We start from the raw sequence: 15,913 nt of genomic DNA, 5'->3' as shown, positions 1-15,913 counted from the left end.
CCTTTTCATAGAATATCAGGGTTGGAAGGGACCTCAGGAGGTCATCTAGTCCAACCCCCTGCTCAAAGCAGGACCAATCCCCAACTAAATCATCCCAGCCAGGGCTTTGTCAAGCCTGACCTTAAAAACCTCTAAGGAAGGAGATTCCACCACCTCCCTAGGTAACTCATTCCAGTGCTTCACCACCCTCCTAGTGAAAAAGTTTTTCCTAATATCCAACCTCAACCTCCCCACTGCAACTTCAGACCATTACTCCTTGTTCTGTCATCTGCTACCACTGAGAACAGTCTAGATCCATCCTCTTTGGAAGCCCCTTTCAGGTAGTTGAAAGCAGCTATCAAATCCCCCCTCATTCTTCTCTTCTGCAGAATAAATAATCCCAGTTCCCTCAGCCTCTCCTCATAAGTCATGTGTTCCAGCCTGCTAATAATTTTTGTTGCCCTCCGCTGGACTCTTTCCAACTTTTCCACATCCTTCTTGTAGTGTGGGGCCCAAAACTGGACACAGTACTCCAGATGAGGCCTCATCAATGCCGAATAGAGGGGAACAATCACGTCCCTCAATCTGCTGGCAATGCTCCTACTTATAGAGCCCAAAATGCCGTTAGCCTTCTTGGCAACAAGGGCACACTGTTGACTCATATCCAGCTTCTTGTCCACTGTAACCCCTAGGTCCTTTTCTGCAGAACTGCTGCCTAGCCATTCGGTCCCTAGTCTGTAACGGTGCATGGGATTCTTCCATCCTAAGTGCAGGACTCTGCACTTGTCCTTGTTGAACCTCATCAGATTCCTTTTGGCCCAATCCTCTAATTTGTCTGGGTCCATCTGTATCCTATCCCAACCCTCCAGCATATCTATCTCTCCTCCCAGTTTAGTGTCATCGGCAAACTTGCTGAGGGTGCAATCCACACCATCTTCCAGATCATTAATGAAGATATTGAACAAAACCGGCCCCAGGACCAGCCCTTTCTTTCAGATCCTTCCTGAAAAGCTCCTACTTCTGTGTTATTTACAAGAAATGAGTTAATGTAAAAGCAAGAAAATGCCACCTCGTGGCACCATCAGGATGTACGCATACCAAAATGGAGTAACTCAGTGACCTGTTGCTGCTCAAACCTTTATCTTTCCTTCTCCAATCCTCCTTCTTGGTTGTCATTTTCACGGAGTCACAACTAGAACTAGTTTGTACTCTTTTGGGGTTGGGAACTTATCTTTTTAAGTACATCAGAAGCAGAAAGCCTGCTAAACAACCTATGGGGCCACCGAATGATCGAGATGCTAGAGGAGCACTCAAGGACGATAAGGCCATTGTGGAGAAACTAAATGAATTCTTTACATCAGTCTTCACGTCTGAGGATGTGTAGGAGATTCCCAACCTCAGCCATTCTTTATAGGTGACAAATCTGAGGAACTGTCCCAGATTGAGGTGTCATTAGAAGAGGTTTTGGAACCAATTGAAAAATGAAAATTGGCCATTATCTTTGAAAACTCGTGGCGAACCGGGGAAGTCCCGGATGACTGGAAAAAGGCTAATGTAGTGCCAATCTTTAAAAAAGGGAAGAAGGAGGATCCTGGGAACTACAGGCCAGTCAGCCTCACTTCAGTCCCCGGAAAAATCATGGAGCAGGTCCTCAAAGAATCAATCCTGAAGCACTTACATGAGAGGAAAGTGATCAGGAACAGTCAGCATGGATTCATCAAGGGAAGGTCATGCCTGACTAATCTAATCGCCTTCTATGATGAGATTACTGGTTCTGTGGATGAAGGGAAAGCAGTGGATGTATTGTATCTTGACTTTAGCAAAGCTTTTGACACCGTCTCCCACAGTATTCTTGTCAGCAAGTTAAAGAAGTATGGGCTGGATGAATGCACTACAAGGTGGGTAGAAAGTTGGCTAGATTGTCGGGCTCAACGGGTAGTGATCAATGGCTCCATGTCTAGTTGGCAGCCGGTGTCAAGTGGAGTGCCCCAGGGGTCGGTCCTGGGGCCGGTTTTGTTCAATATCTTCATAAATGATCTGGAGGATGGTGTGGATTGCACTCTCAGCAAATTTGCGGATGATACTAAACTGGGAGGAGTGGTAGATACGCTAGAGGGCAGGGATAGGATACAGAGGAACCTAGACAAATTGGAGGATTGGGCCAAAAGAAATCTGATGAGGTTCAATAAGGATAAGTGCAGGGTCCTGCACTTAGGACGGAAGAACCCAATGCACAGCTACAGACTAGGGACCAAATGGCTAGGCAGCAGTTCTGCAGAAAAGGACCTAGGGGTGACAGTGGACGAGAAGCTGGATATGAGTCAGCAGTGTGCCCTTGTTGCCAAGAAGGCCAATGGCATTTTGGGATGTATAAGTAGGGGCATAGCGAGCAGATCGAGGGACGTGATCGTTCCCCTCTATTCGACATTGGTGAGGCCTCATCTGGAGTACTGTGTCCAGTTTTGGGCCCCACACTACAAGAAGGATGTGGATAAATTGGAGAGAGTCCAGCGAAGGGCAACAAAAATGATTAGGGGTCTGGAACACATGACTTATGAGGAGAGGCTGAGGGAACTGGGATTGTTTAGTCTGCAAAAGAGAAGAATGAGGGGGGATTTGATAGCTGCTTTTAACTACCTGAGAGGTGGTTCCAGAGAGAATGGTTCTAGACTATTCTCAGTGGTGGAAGAGGACAGGACAAGGAGTAATGGTCTCAAGTTGCAGTGGGGGAGGTTTAGGTTGGATATTAGGAAAAACTTTTTCACTAGGGGGGTGGTGAAACACTGGAATGCGTTGCCTAGGGAGGTGGTGGAATCTCCTTCCTTAGAAGTTTTTAAGGTCAGGCTTGACAAAGCCCTGGCTGGGATGATTTAATTGGGGATTGCTCCTGCTTTTGAGCAGGGGGTTGGACTAGACGACCTCCTGAGGTCCCTTCCAACCCTGATTTTCTATGATTCTATGAAACAGTAATACGTCACCAGGACCAGATGGTATTCACCCAAGAGTTGTGAAGGAACTCAAATGTGAAATTGCAGAACTACTAACTGTGGTGTGTAACCTATTATTTAAATTAGCTTCTGTACCAAATGACTGGAGGATAGTTAATGTGATGCCAATATTAAAAAAGGGCTCCAGAGGTGATCCCAGCAATTACAGGCAGGTAAGCCTGACTTAAGTACCAGGCAAATGGGCTGAAACCATAGTAAAGAACAAAATTGTCAGATACATGGATGAACATAATTTGTTGGGGAAGAATCAACATGGTTTTTGTAAAGGGAAATCATGCCTCACCAATCTACTAGAATTCTTTGAGGGGGTCAACAAGCATGTGGACAAGGGGGATCCACTGGACATTGTGTACTTAGATTTTCAGAAAGCCTTTGACAAGGTCCCTCACCAAAGGCTCTTAAGCAAAGTAAGCTGTCACAGGATAAGAGGGAAGGTGCTCTCATGGATTGGTAACTGGTTAAAAAATAGGAAACAAAAGGTAGGAATAAATGGTCAGTTTTCAGAATCGAGAGAGGTAAATAGTGGTGTCCCCGAGGGGTCTGCACTGGGCCCAGTCCTATTCAACATATTCATAAATGACCTGGAAAAAGGGGTAAACAGTGAGGTGGCAAAATTTGCAGATGATACAAAACTACTCAAGATAGTTAAGTCCCAGGCAGACTGCAAAGAGCTACAAAAGGATCTCTGAAAATTGGGTGACTGGGCAACAAAATGGCAGATGAAATTCAGTGTTGATCAATACAAAGTAATGCACACTGGAAAACATAATCCCAACTATACATATAAAATGATGGGGTCTAAATTAGCTGTTACCACTCAAGAAAGAGATCTTGGAGTCATTATGGATAGTTCTCTGAAAACATCCACTCAATGTGTAGCGGCAGTCGAAAAAGCGAATGGAATGTTGGGAATCATTAAGAGAGGGATAGATAATAAGATGGAAATATCATATTGCCTCTATATAAATCCATGGTATGCCCACATCTTGAATACTGGGTGCAGATGTGGTTGCCCCATCTCAAAAAAGAAATATTGGAATTGGAAAAGGTTCAGAAAAGGGCAACAAAAATGATTAGGGGTATGGACCAGCTTCCATATGAGGAGAGATTAATAAGACTGGGACTTTTCAGCTTGGAAAAGAAATGACTAAAGGGGGATATGATTAAGGTCTATAAAATCATGACTGGTGTGGAGAAAGTAAATAAGGAAGTGTTATTTACGCCTTCTCATAACACAAGAACTGGGGGTCACCACATGAAATTAATAAGCAGTAGGTTTAAAATAAACAAAAGGAAGTATTTCTTCACACAATGCACAGTCAACCTGTGGAACTCCTTTCCAGAGGATGCTGTGAAGGCCAAGATGATAACAGAGTTCAAAACAGAACTAGATAAGTTCATGGAGGATAGGTCAATCAATGGCTATTAGCCAGGATGGGCAGGAATGGTATCCCTAGCCTCTGTTTGCCAGAAGCTGGGAATGAGCGACAGGGAATGGATCACTTGATGATTACCTGTTCTATTCATTCCCTCGGGGGCACCTGGCATTGGCCACTGTCAGAAGACAGGATACTGGGCTAGATGGACATTTGGTCTGACCCAGTATGGTCGTTCTTATGTTCTTATCTTTTTATTTGTTCAATAAAGAACCTAATACGTGTTGGACTCCATATAAATAATAGTTAACTGTAATAAATAGACAAGATTTCATTCTCTTTGTCTTTCTCTTCCTTCTACTCCACCCCCTCTGTCTTTATTTCTTACATCTCCCATCACATCATCCATTTTTCTCACTTTTCTCCACCCTATCCTTTTCTCTCTGTCTATAATACAGGTTCTCCTCTATTAAAAACACCACTCTATGATTCCAGTGAAGTCATTCTAATGACAGCATCCCTATTTCAGTAAGCACAAATAGAAGTGAGGGTCAGCTGGTGTGAAGGAGAGGTTATTAGGGAAATCTCAAGGAGGGAGAGGGAAGAACTACTGTAAGATAAATGAAGAAGAGGGATTTAGTCCCTACCTGTTGCCGTCTCTTATGTTGACTTGAATGTCTTGTACTTTTCCTTCAGACTTTTTCTTTTCATACAAATCCTGGATAGGTGCATGTGATCGTCAGTGGAGTCAAATGGGCCCAGAGTCGCAGGACACTTGAGAGCCAGTGGAATCAAATGGGCCTGTTTCTGCAGACCAGATCTTTTGGTGAATTTCTATTACAATATTTGATACAGTCCCATTTGTGATTTAAAATATCTTTGAAGTCTGATAAGCGGTGATGGAATGGAGATGAATTAATTACTTCTGCATGTTATTGTCCAGCTGATGGAAAGAGCACAGACTCAAAGTTCTTACACTTCTCCGGCTTCCTCTTTTCAATGGCAAAATTGTCCCATCCTAGGAGAATGAGAAGACAAGACACAAAAGACTGAGTCTGGCCTCTTATAACTTCAGGAAGCTTCCCATGGCTGCATATCTCACAGACAGGGCATCACTATTGTATAGTGCCCTTCTGGCTCCAGCATTAGGATAATGTAACCAAGAATTTAATAAATAATAATAATAATAATGTAATACTTAGCATTTTATATTGTGAAAACACTGTATAATCTGAATAATAAAAGACTAACAGACTATATGTTGTTCCTTTTATATATGAGTGAGAAAAGGGGGTGAATTTTAGTACATGCGGAAGTAAAGGACTACATACTGCAGGCTAGAACCAGTCTTGAGGCTGGCAGATGTTATGCAAATAAATCGACCAACACCCACTAACTCCCCTGCTATCCTGACTTGCATCACCCTACTATTCCAGACCTGGGACACTTCCCCGCTCCAGCTCTGCCTCAGTTTTGATTTATGGACCCCTGCTATTTCAGTTCTGGACGTCTTGTGGAGAGGCCTTCACTCTGGTATACACTTGGCTTCAGATATGTGCTGGGCTGTCTCTCTCTCATGACAAACTGGAGATGTAGCCAGACATCCAATATTTGGGACAAGGCTGAAAACAAACTAATTTAACATGTGAGTGACTGAAACCATATTTGAATCCACAAGTCCTGGGATCATTAAATTATACATGTAGCTCAAAGTTTATCAGAGTTATTCACATCCTTTGGCAGGAGAATTGGCCACCAGGACGCCAAAAGGGAAGGATTATCCTACTATTACTCCTTTGTGTCTTTTAGTATCCATGAACACTATAAAATTGGAAACTCTGTTCAGTGTGGGCATTAGCTGGGCTGTAACTTCAGAGGTGCTGATTAACCACTTGGAGTTACCCAGGGTCTCACAAGAACAAAGTCCCAGAAGATGCCATGATGAAGGGTCAGGTTATATGAACTCCCTTGTTTTGGCAGCTGATTTTCTAACCCTATTATCACACTGTAGAGATGGGTACTGCTAGTTGATGGCAAAGTTCTAGCAGGTCTAATTAAGCAGACTGAACTAATAACCTTCCATTTTGGGACTGGTATTATTCATAATTTAATGTATTGCTGCTGAAACATTAACCTTTTGACAACTGGCACTGAGCTCTGAGCACAACTTAGTGCTGACCATCTTTCAGTAAAATGAGTATTATTGCTAAAACAGGCATAAATCATTCATGGCTTCAGCTTTTGTGTCAAACTGCACATGAGAATAAGTAGTAAACTAGGTAATTTATTTACCTTTTGGTGATTATTTTTTATGATTTTATGATCATAGTCAATGATTCATAAACATTGGCCAAATGCCATTTCACACTCATTTTTACCCTTTCCATGCTTTGGTGTGCTGTTTTTCATCTTTAAAAATGTCAGCACTAATACAGGAGAGCTTAATCCAGGTACAAATACAATCGCATTTCAAGGGGAAAACACCCCCTATGCTCCCCCGCCACCACCACCATCACAAAACTCAAATAAATCCCACAATCAGTTTTCAGCATGTCCACTGGAAGTGACTGTTTGGTACAATTTTGCACTTACTCGAACAAATGTTTATTTGAAGATTCACACACAATGTGCTTCAAATTCAAAAGAAAAGAATATTTTAAAACAAGTTTGAAAAGTTTCTGTTTGGAAAGACAACACAAACTGCTGGGAAGGGGAGATTGTAAAAAGCTGGAATGGTTCCAAAGGTGTTGGAAAGCAACATGCCCAGCTCCCACCACCTGGTTCTTGGAATGTGATTGCAGACTCAAGGGACACTTACACTAACTTCTGGGACTTTCTGCTGATTCGCTGCATCATGTTTTGCTTCCAAAGCACCACCAACATGATTTTTCTTGGACCATGGAAAGATAAGAGAATCAGAGCTACCTGGGGACTAGATGACTGCATCACAGAGCTCTACAATAAGGGTTAGGGCTCTTCTGTTGACCAACCCTTGTGGCAGCCGTTAAATCCCTGCATAAAATTTTGCAAATTCTAATACCTGTTAATAAGGTGGGTAAGCAGAAGAGTCGCTGTTACAGACTCCTTATCGTGTAGCCCATAGCACATTCCAACACATGGGACAATGCAAAAGAAAAATAATTCTAAGTTACTGTTACATTTGAAGGGATGTCCACATTTAAGGTCCAATTCAGGAAAAATATGGTGCATTACCACTAGAATTCTGCCAAGTCCACTCCAATCACTTTTATAATGCAACCATTGCAGTAGTATGTATGTTATGCAGAAAAGAAGGATCATGCTCGGAAGAGTACAACTTCTTGTTGTGTGAACTGGTTTCACCAATATTCCAGCCAACTGTGCCTCTTTGGGAAACCCCCATTTATGCCCTACAGGTGACAGCAGCAGAGAAAACACAGATCAATACAATCTCAGACTCACAGCACCAAGTACCTGCCTCCAAGTACCTGCCTGGCTGGATTTTCAGGGATGCTAAGCACCTCCACTTCCCATTGACATTAACTAGAGCTGTGAGTGCTCAGACTTTCTGAAAATCAGGCCCCAAACCTGACTGCTATGATTTGCCTCCAAGTAGTGCCATCTCCAAAGGTCTGTTCTTACCATTCCCAGTCTCAATCGCCTTTTTCAGCACGACTGACTCATTTATCTCATGTAGCAAAAAATCTAAAAATAATAGTAAAGAAATGGAGCTAAACATTCTATGAACTGTGTCAGACAGCAGCACTCACAAAGGGGATCTATTCCCATCTGCAGCTATGGAAGTCCTCTGAGCATCCACACAAGAACTTTACCTGTGACAGTGTGTGACAGACCTAATCTAGGGAGACAAGGTGGGTGAGGTAATAATATCTTTTTTGGACCAACTTCTGTTAGTGAGAGAGACAGGCTTCTGAGTTTACACAGAGCCCTTCTTCAGGTCAAGAGCTCTGTGTAAGCTCAAAAGCTTGCCTTGAAATTTTTAGCCAGTGACAATCATGCAAAACGAAACATCTGACCCATTGTGTCAAAGGAGTTTTTCAAAATGTTACAAAATGTTCATTGTTATGTGATTTTAACACTTTTTAAAAAAAACCCTAAAACCTAGTTTGTGCCACATTAATCCTATAAATGTAACAATGCAATGAAATTTTTATAAAACAGATCGTCGCAGAGCTCTGGGGTGGGGGGTGGGATTTGGGAGCTGGACCACACATGTCTTGATGGTGTCACAACTGTGTTCGGGGTCCCAGTTTTGATGGTGCTTTTGATGGAAGCTGCCACAGGCTGATCATTGCAGTGATGCCTCACATCAGTTCCAGATGCTGACTAATGCATCAGGAATTGCATTTCACCTGACACCTGCTTTTCTGTTGGATTTTCCCAAATCTCTGACTAATAGAAAATCTCTTTTCTTTGCAAATTCTGAGCCTCACATAGAGAAATAAGTGAATAAACAAGAGCAGAGACTTTATGAAGGAATTGGGTCCCTAATGATCAGCTTCCAAATATAATCTGTCACTATCTTGGGGTTGACTGTCAGGAATGGCCTCAACAGCTGCAATCTTTGAAAAGTGGAAATATCTGGGAAGAGAAGCATCTCCTGGACTTGTGGAAGGAGCTCACAATGTGGTTTTAAATGTAAAGTTTAAATGGAACATATTCTATCTGGGGGGCCACAGAGGGTGCAGCAAGCCTAATGCTTCAGGCTTAGGAGTCCTAGAGTCAGGCCTGGATTCATATTTGATTGAGGTCACACGTGAGATGAATATGGCGCTCTCAAGTGGACCTAATGTTTTTACACACATCACAGAACTATAAAGTTTGGCACAATCAGTAGTGAATCTCTTTCTCCCTCTCTTAGATTTTCAAAAGTTGCGTATCACCATGCTCTCTGAGTGTCTCTGTTTAGGAAAGGCCCGGTGTGGGAATACTGCGGAGGTTCTGAGGCATTGGGTGAGCTGAAAGAGAAAGCACAGGGCAGCAATAGCCAGGACTGACATGCATTAGTGGAGCTGTAGGGTGGGAGCACAAGACAAGAATAGCAGTTTGGGCTGCAAGTACAATGGCCAAGCTGGGGGCCTGAAGCTTTAGAATCATAGAATATCAGGGTTGGAAGGGACCCCTGAAGGTCATCTAGTCCAACCCCCTGCTCGAGCAGGACCAATTCCCAGTTAAATCATCCCAGCCAGGGCTTTGTCAAGCCTGACCTTAAAAACCTCTAAGGAAGGAGATTCTACCACCTCCCTAGGTAACGCATTCCAGTGTTTCACCACCCTCTTAGTGAAAAAGTTTTTCCTAATATCCAATTTAAACCTCCCCCACCGCAACTTGAGACCATTACTCCTCGTTCTGTCATCTGCTACCATTGAGAACAGTCTAGAGCCATCCTCTTTGGAACCCCCTTTCAGGTAGTTGAAAGCAGCTATCAAATCCCCCTCATTCTTCTCTTCTGCAGGCTAAACAATCCCAGCTCCCTCAGCCTCTCCTCATAAGTCATGTGTTCTAGACCCTAATCATTTTTGTTGCCCTTCGCTGGACTCTCTCCAATTTTTCCACATCCTTCTTGAAGTGTGGGGCCCAAAACTGGACACAGTACTCCAGATGAGGCCTCACCAATGTCGAATAGAGGGGAACGATCACGTCCCTCGATCTGCTCGCTATGCCCCTACTTATACATCCCAAAATGCCATTGGCCTTCTTGGCAACAAGGGCACACTGCTGACTCCTATCCAGCTTCTCTTCCACTGTCACCCCTAGGTCCTTTTCCGCAGAACTGCTGCCTAGCCATTCGGTCCCTAGTCTGTAGCTGTGCATTGGATTCTTCCGTCCTAAGTGCAGGACCCTGCACTTATCCTTATTGAACCTCATCAGATTTCTTTTGGCCCAATCCTCCAATTTGTCTAGGTCCTTCTGTATCCTATCCCTCCCCTCCAGCGTATCTACTACTCCTCCCAGTTTAGTATCATCTGCAAATTTGCGGAGAGTGCAATCCACACCATCCTCCAGATCATTTATGAAGATATTGAACAAAACCGGCCCCAGGACCGACCCTTGGGGCACTCCACTTGATACCGGCTGCCAACTAGACATGGAGCCATTGATCACTACCCGTTGAGCCCGACAATCTAGCCAGCTTTCTACCCACCTTATAGTGCATTCATCCAGCCCATACTTCCTTAACTTGCTGACAAGAATACTGTGGGAGACCGTGTCAAAAGCTTTGCTAAAGTCAAGAAACAATACATCCACTGCTTTCCCTTCATCCACAGAACCAGTAATCTCATCATAAAAGGCGATTAGATTAGTCAGGCATGACCTTCCCTTGGTGAATCCATGCTGGCTGTTCCTGATCACTTTCCTCTCATGCAAGTGCGTCAGGATTGATTCTTTGAGGACCTGCTCCATGATTTTTCCAGGGACTGAGGTGAGGCTGACTGGCCTGTAGTTCCCAGGATCCTCCTTCTTCCCTTTTTTAAAGATTGGCACTACATTAGCCTTTTTCCAGTCATCCGGGACTTCCCCGGTTCGCCACGAGTTTTCAAAGATAATGGCTTTCTTCCCACTGTACCTGGTTTAGACAGTGCTGCTAATCCCTCACTTTCATAAGCAGCAAGTCAACTACAATGAGGAGAAAGAATGCTTGGAATGCAAGGGTCTTTAAACATTTCCCAGTTCCACTGCTAATTTTCCATAGCAGCAGGGAGAGAGGTGTGTGTGCAATTAGTTTTACAAATGGATTATAGTACTTTGTATCTTTTTTAACCAAAGTTTTGATACTTCCCACATTTAACTGTAATTGTCTCCCATCTCTTGTTAAAGATTCACTTTGAATCAGAGAAAGGCAGTTTGCTCTGTGAAGTCCATCCACTTTGGATATATATTAATCTATGTAGTGCAGCCAGCAGACAATACCTAGATCACATGCTCACCTGAGGCACTGGGATTAGAACCCTGGATTTTCTGCTTAAAATCCAAAGGCATTTACCACTAGAGCTAAAAGGGCTGACCTGTAACGATGGCCTCATATATTTTGTGATTTTGCAGCCGTGAAATTTACATCTTGCTCCAGATTTCATCTTACGTTTTTAAAAAATTACCTTTTTAGCCCTTATGGTTACAGACATAAACGTGGTAACACGAATAGAGTGTTAACTGATGTAGTGATATCTACCTGAATCTGTTGGGGTACTGAAACAGTAACTCTAAGATACGTGAACTGCCCCTTTTACTCAGGGCCTGAAGAACTCTTAGGTGGCTGCAGAATCTGGTATTTCTACAAGATGCTACAGAATTCAGGATTTTTGCTGCAGCCAGGCACTCAGCATTTTGTTTCCTGTCTCCCTGCCTGCCAGGACTTGTCTGCAGCTGCCTCTTGCTCTCCAGTTTTTCCTGCAAGGGGACATAATTGGATTAGAGTCCATGTCCTGTGCTGTTCTATTCAACCTGGCTGGAAGGTGACAGAGAATCAGAGCTGGTTTCAGCTTGCAGCCAGGGAGTGAGAGCAGCAGAATTATAGGCTGGGCAGCTGGGCTGTCTGGAGAAAAACACAGCAGCCAAGGCCTGGGGAGACAGCCACTAAAATGGCTACAAGCTCCCTCCTTCCCTGGTAGGGATGAGGAGAAGGAGATTCTGAGTTGAGCCACCTAGAAAACATTGCAACAGTGGAGACAGGCCACTTGGAGAACATAGCTAAAAAACCCCAAACTCTCAAAAATAATCTCTATGGAAAGCATTGACTAATTTTATGTTGATCAGCATTTTCGATTGTACTCCATTCTGGTGTGGGGAGGGAATGAAAAGTATTTGATGGCCAGAGAATAAATTAGCATAATTTTCTGATTAAAATATTAGCACTATACAAAATCAATGCAGCACATATTAGATTAAAAACTGGATAACTGATAGACCTCAGAAAGTAACAGTAGTTATGGAACCACTGTGCAATGGGGGAATTTCTAGTGAGGTCTTGGTCCAATACTATTTAATTTCTTTTTCAGTGATCTGGAAGCTGGTAAAATTTATAGAAGATAACAAAAATTGGTGGAGTGGTAAATGGTAAGGACCAGTCATTTCTACAGAGTGATCTGGATTACATAGTAAAATACTCTCACTTGAACAACATTCATTTTAATATAGCTAAATGCAAGATTAATACCTCTGCTACATCACCTCCTGAAGCAAAGGCTCCTTTTCTCTTGCAAACGTGTGTCTGATTGCCTAGCACTTGGCTATACAGGCTTCAGTCTGGTAGGTAGACTGCATCAATAGGCCTGAGATGACCGACCTTGCTTCCTTAGGATATTTAGAACACAGGAAGTCTTGACGAGATAAGAGAAGAGGCAGAATAGCATTAATATAGTTCTCCATTCTGGAATTCTAGAAAGGAACCAGGAAATACAAAATCATCTGAATTCACAGATTCATAGATACTAAGGTCATTATGATCATCTAGTCCGACCTCCTGCACAACACAGGCCACAGAATCTCACCCACCCCCTCCTGCGAAAAACCTCTCACCTATGTCTGAGCTATTGAAGTCCTCAAATCATGGTTTAAAGACTTCAACATGTATAACCAAACAGAAATTACTGGTAATCTGGATTTTTTTCTCATCTTCAGATGCCTGAAGAACAAAGGATTAATAAGGGAATTGAAGGAGGCATTGTTGGAGATAGCAGTGAATTGCCAGTGAGGAAACAATGAAACAACATTGGTCAGCATGATAGGTAGGGTTGACAGAATTTGGTTTTTACTTTTTTCTACTTTTGATTATTCATATCAATTTTTATTTTTAAGATAATCTTTCTATTATCTATTTTTAGTTTTCTTTTTTTAAATTTTGATCTGTTTTTATTTTTACAGTTGCTGGAAACTAATGGAGGGAGTTAGGGTTGGGGTTTGGGTTAGGGCAGCGCTGATAGCAGGGGCTGCAGGTGATTCCCTACACAGCCAAGAGGCCCAGAGTACTGGGGTGCAAGGTGCAGGGGAAGCTGCAGTCCTGGCCCAGCAACTGCAAGAAGGAAGATGAGCCCCCTGCTGTGGGGTGTTGCTGAACAGTTCCTGGCTGGGGACAGCTCCCACACTCCTGCCTGGTGAGTGAGGGAAGGAGGCCATAACAGTAGAGCTGCAGCCTGGTTTAGGAGGGAAGTAAGAGTAACTATGAAGAAACAGGTTTCAGAGTAACAGCCATGTTAGTCTGTATTCGCGAAAAGAAAAGGAGTACTTGTGGCACCTTAGAGACTAACCAATTTATTTGAGCATGAGCTTTCGTGAGCTACAGCTCACTTCATCGGATGCATACTGTGGAAAATACATAAGATGTTTTTATACCCATAAACCATGAAAAAATGGGTGTTTATCACTACAAAAGGTTCTCTCCCCCCCATGCTGATATTGAAGAAACAATGTATAACAAATGGAAAAAAGGTGTAGTTGATAGCAATATAGTTATAATTAATATATAATACATAGAAGTTATAAATTGTAGAAAATCGATAAGGAAAGGAAAAAGACACAAGAAGAAATCTATGGCCAGCAGAATGAAGGACAATCAGGAGTTTTTAAAGTATATTTGCACTGAAAGGGATCCTAACAATGTTATTGGTCCATTGCTACATGGAAATGAAAAAATTTCTCAATAATAATGCAGAAAATGCAGAACTTTTCAATAAATATTTCTGTTCCATATTTGGGAAAAAGCCAGTTGATATACTTAGTCCTGCCTCGAGTGCAGAGGACTGGACTAGATGACCTTTCGAGGTCCCTTCTAGTTCTATGATTCTATATAGTCATACTATGTAATGATAATAAAATACTTTCCATTCCAACAGTAACTGAGGATAATATGAAACAGCAGCTACTAAAGTAAGACATTTTTAAATCAGCAGATCTAGATACTTTGCATTCAAGAGTTTCAAAAGAGCAGGCTGAGGAACTCTCTGGACCATTAATATTGATTTTCAGTAACTCTTGCATCACTGAGGACATTTCAGGGGACTGGAAGAAAGCTAATGTGCCAGTATTTCAAAAGGGCAAGTGTGGAGACTGGGAAAATGTAGTCCAGTCAGCCTAACATCAATCCTGAGCAAAATAATGGAATGACTGATACAGGAAAAGAATTAAAGGAGGGCAGTATAATTAATGCCAATCAATATGGGCATATAGAAAATAGAGCCTATCCTACTAACTTGATTTCTTTTTGATGAGATTACAAGTTTGATTGATAAAGGTAATAGTGTTGATGTAATATTCTTAGACTTCTGTAAGGCATTTGACTTAATATTTCATGACATTTAGATTAAGAAACTTGAATGATATGAAATCAACACGGCACACATATTGATTAAAAACTGGCTAACTGACAAGTCTCACAATGTAATGGAAAATGGGAATCCTCATCCAGGGGGTTTGCATTTCTAATGGGGTCCCACAATGATCAGTTTTTGGCCCTACACTATTTAAAGTCTTAACCAATTACCTGAGAGAATACATAAAATCTGCAAATTTAATTAGCAGTTTTAATATTTACTTCCAGATCACAGATGAAAGTTTAAATCACGTTGGGCTTCATACCAACCCTTGCAGAACCCCACTAGAAATCTCCCATTCAGGGTTCCCCATTGATGATTACTTTTTGAGATATGTCAGTTGGCCAGTTCTTAATCCATCTAACTTGATTTATTGCTATGGTACAGTGCTAATGTTTTACTCAGAATGGCATGTGTACTAAGTCAAATGCCTTACTAAAGTCTATGTATATTATACTTACACAATTACCTTTATCAACCAAATTTGTAATCTCTTCAAAGAATTAATCTAGTTTGCAAAAATCCATTTTTCATGTTGATTGGCATTAATTATATTCTTGTCCTTTAATTCTTTATTAATTGAATCTGGTATCAGTTTTTCCATTTTTCCTGGAATTGATGTCAGGTTCACCAGCTTATTGTTACCTGGGTCATCCCACTTGCCCTTTTTAAATATTGGCACCTTAGCCCTCTTCCAGTCTTCTGGAATTTTCCCAGTATTCTAAGATGTATTAACCTGAACTTCAGATGGGCCAGAGATCTCCTCAGCCAGGTCTTTTAGAACTCTTGGGTGCAAGTTATCTGGGCCTGTTGATTTTAAAATGTTTATTCCTTGTAGATGCCATTTAACATCTTCCTAGGTTATTAATAGACTGGAAAATATTTTGTCATCCTCATGTGATACAAGTACATCATCCTGCTTCTTTCCATATATGGAACAGAAATATTTATTTAACATGTCTGCCTTTTTTGCATCATTATTAGCAGTTTTACCATTTCCAACTAGTAATGGGCCTATAGCATTGTTAGAATTTCTTTTGTTCCTAATATAGTTAAAAACTCCTTATTTTCCTTAGCCCTGCTAGCCACAGATTTTTTCATGATATGTTTAGATTCCCATATCAGTGTTCTATACTTCATAACATTGCATTTATATTGGTTGCTATCTTTTCCCCCTTTTCCCATTTTTATATGTTACTTTTTTACTTCTAATTTCTGCCTTAATTTTGACTGGTTTCAGAGT

The 15,913-nt window shown here is 41.9% G+C and overlaps 1 protein-coding gene across 1 annotated transcript in view; it reads right to left on the bottom strand.

Moving 5' to 3' along the window:
* ZFHX3 (zinc finger homeobox 3) overlaps window positions 1-15,913 on the bottom strand; it is a 930,873-nt gene that overhangs the window by 309,032 nt on the left and 605,928 nt on the right. Inside the window, exon 4 of the mRNA XM_075118499.1 lies at window positions 5,011-5,381. The gene's annotated coding sequence lies outside the window, so the exon portion shown is untranslated. The remainder of the gene's footprint in view (window positions 1-5,010; window positions 5,382-15,913) is intronic.

This window comes from Caretta caretta, chromosome 12 (genome assembly GCF_965140235.1).
Source record: "Caretta caretta isolate rCarCar2 chromosome 12, rCarCar1.hap1, whole genome shotgun sequence".
Taxonomy (NCBI): domain Eukaryota; kingdom Metazoa; phylum Chordata; order Testudines; family Cheloniidae; genus Caretta; species Caretta caretta.
Note: the sequence above shows the minus strand (reverse complement) of the source record. Positions and strands in the feature narration are given on the sequence as shown.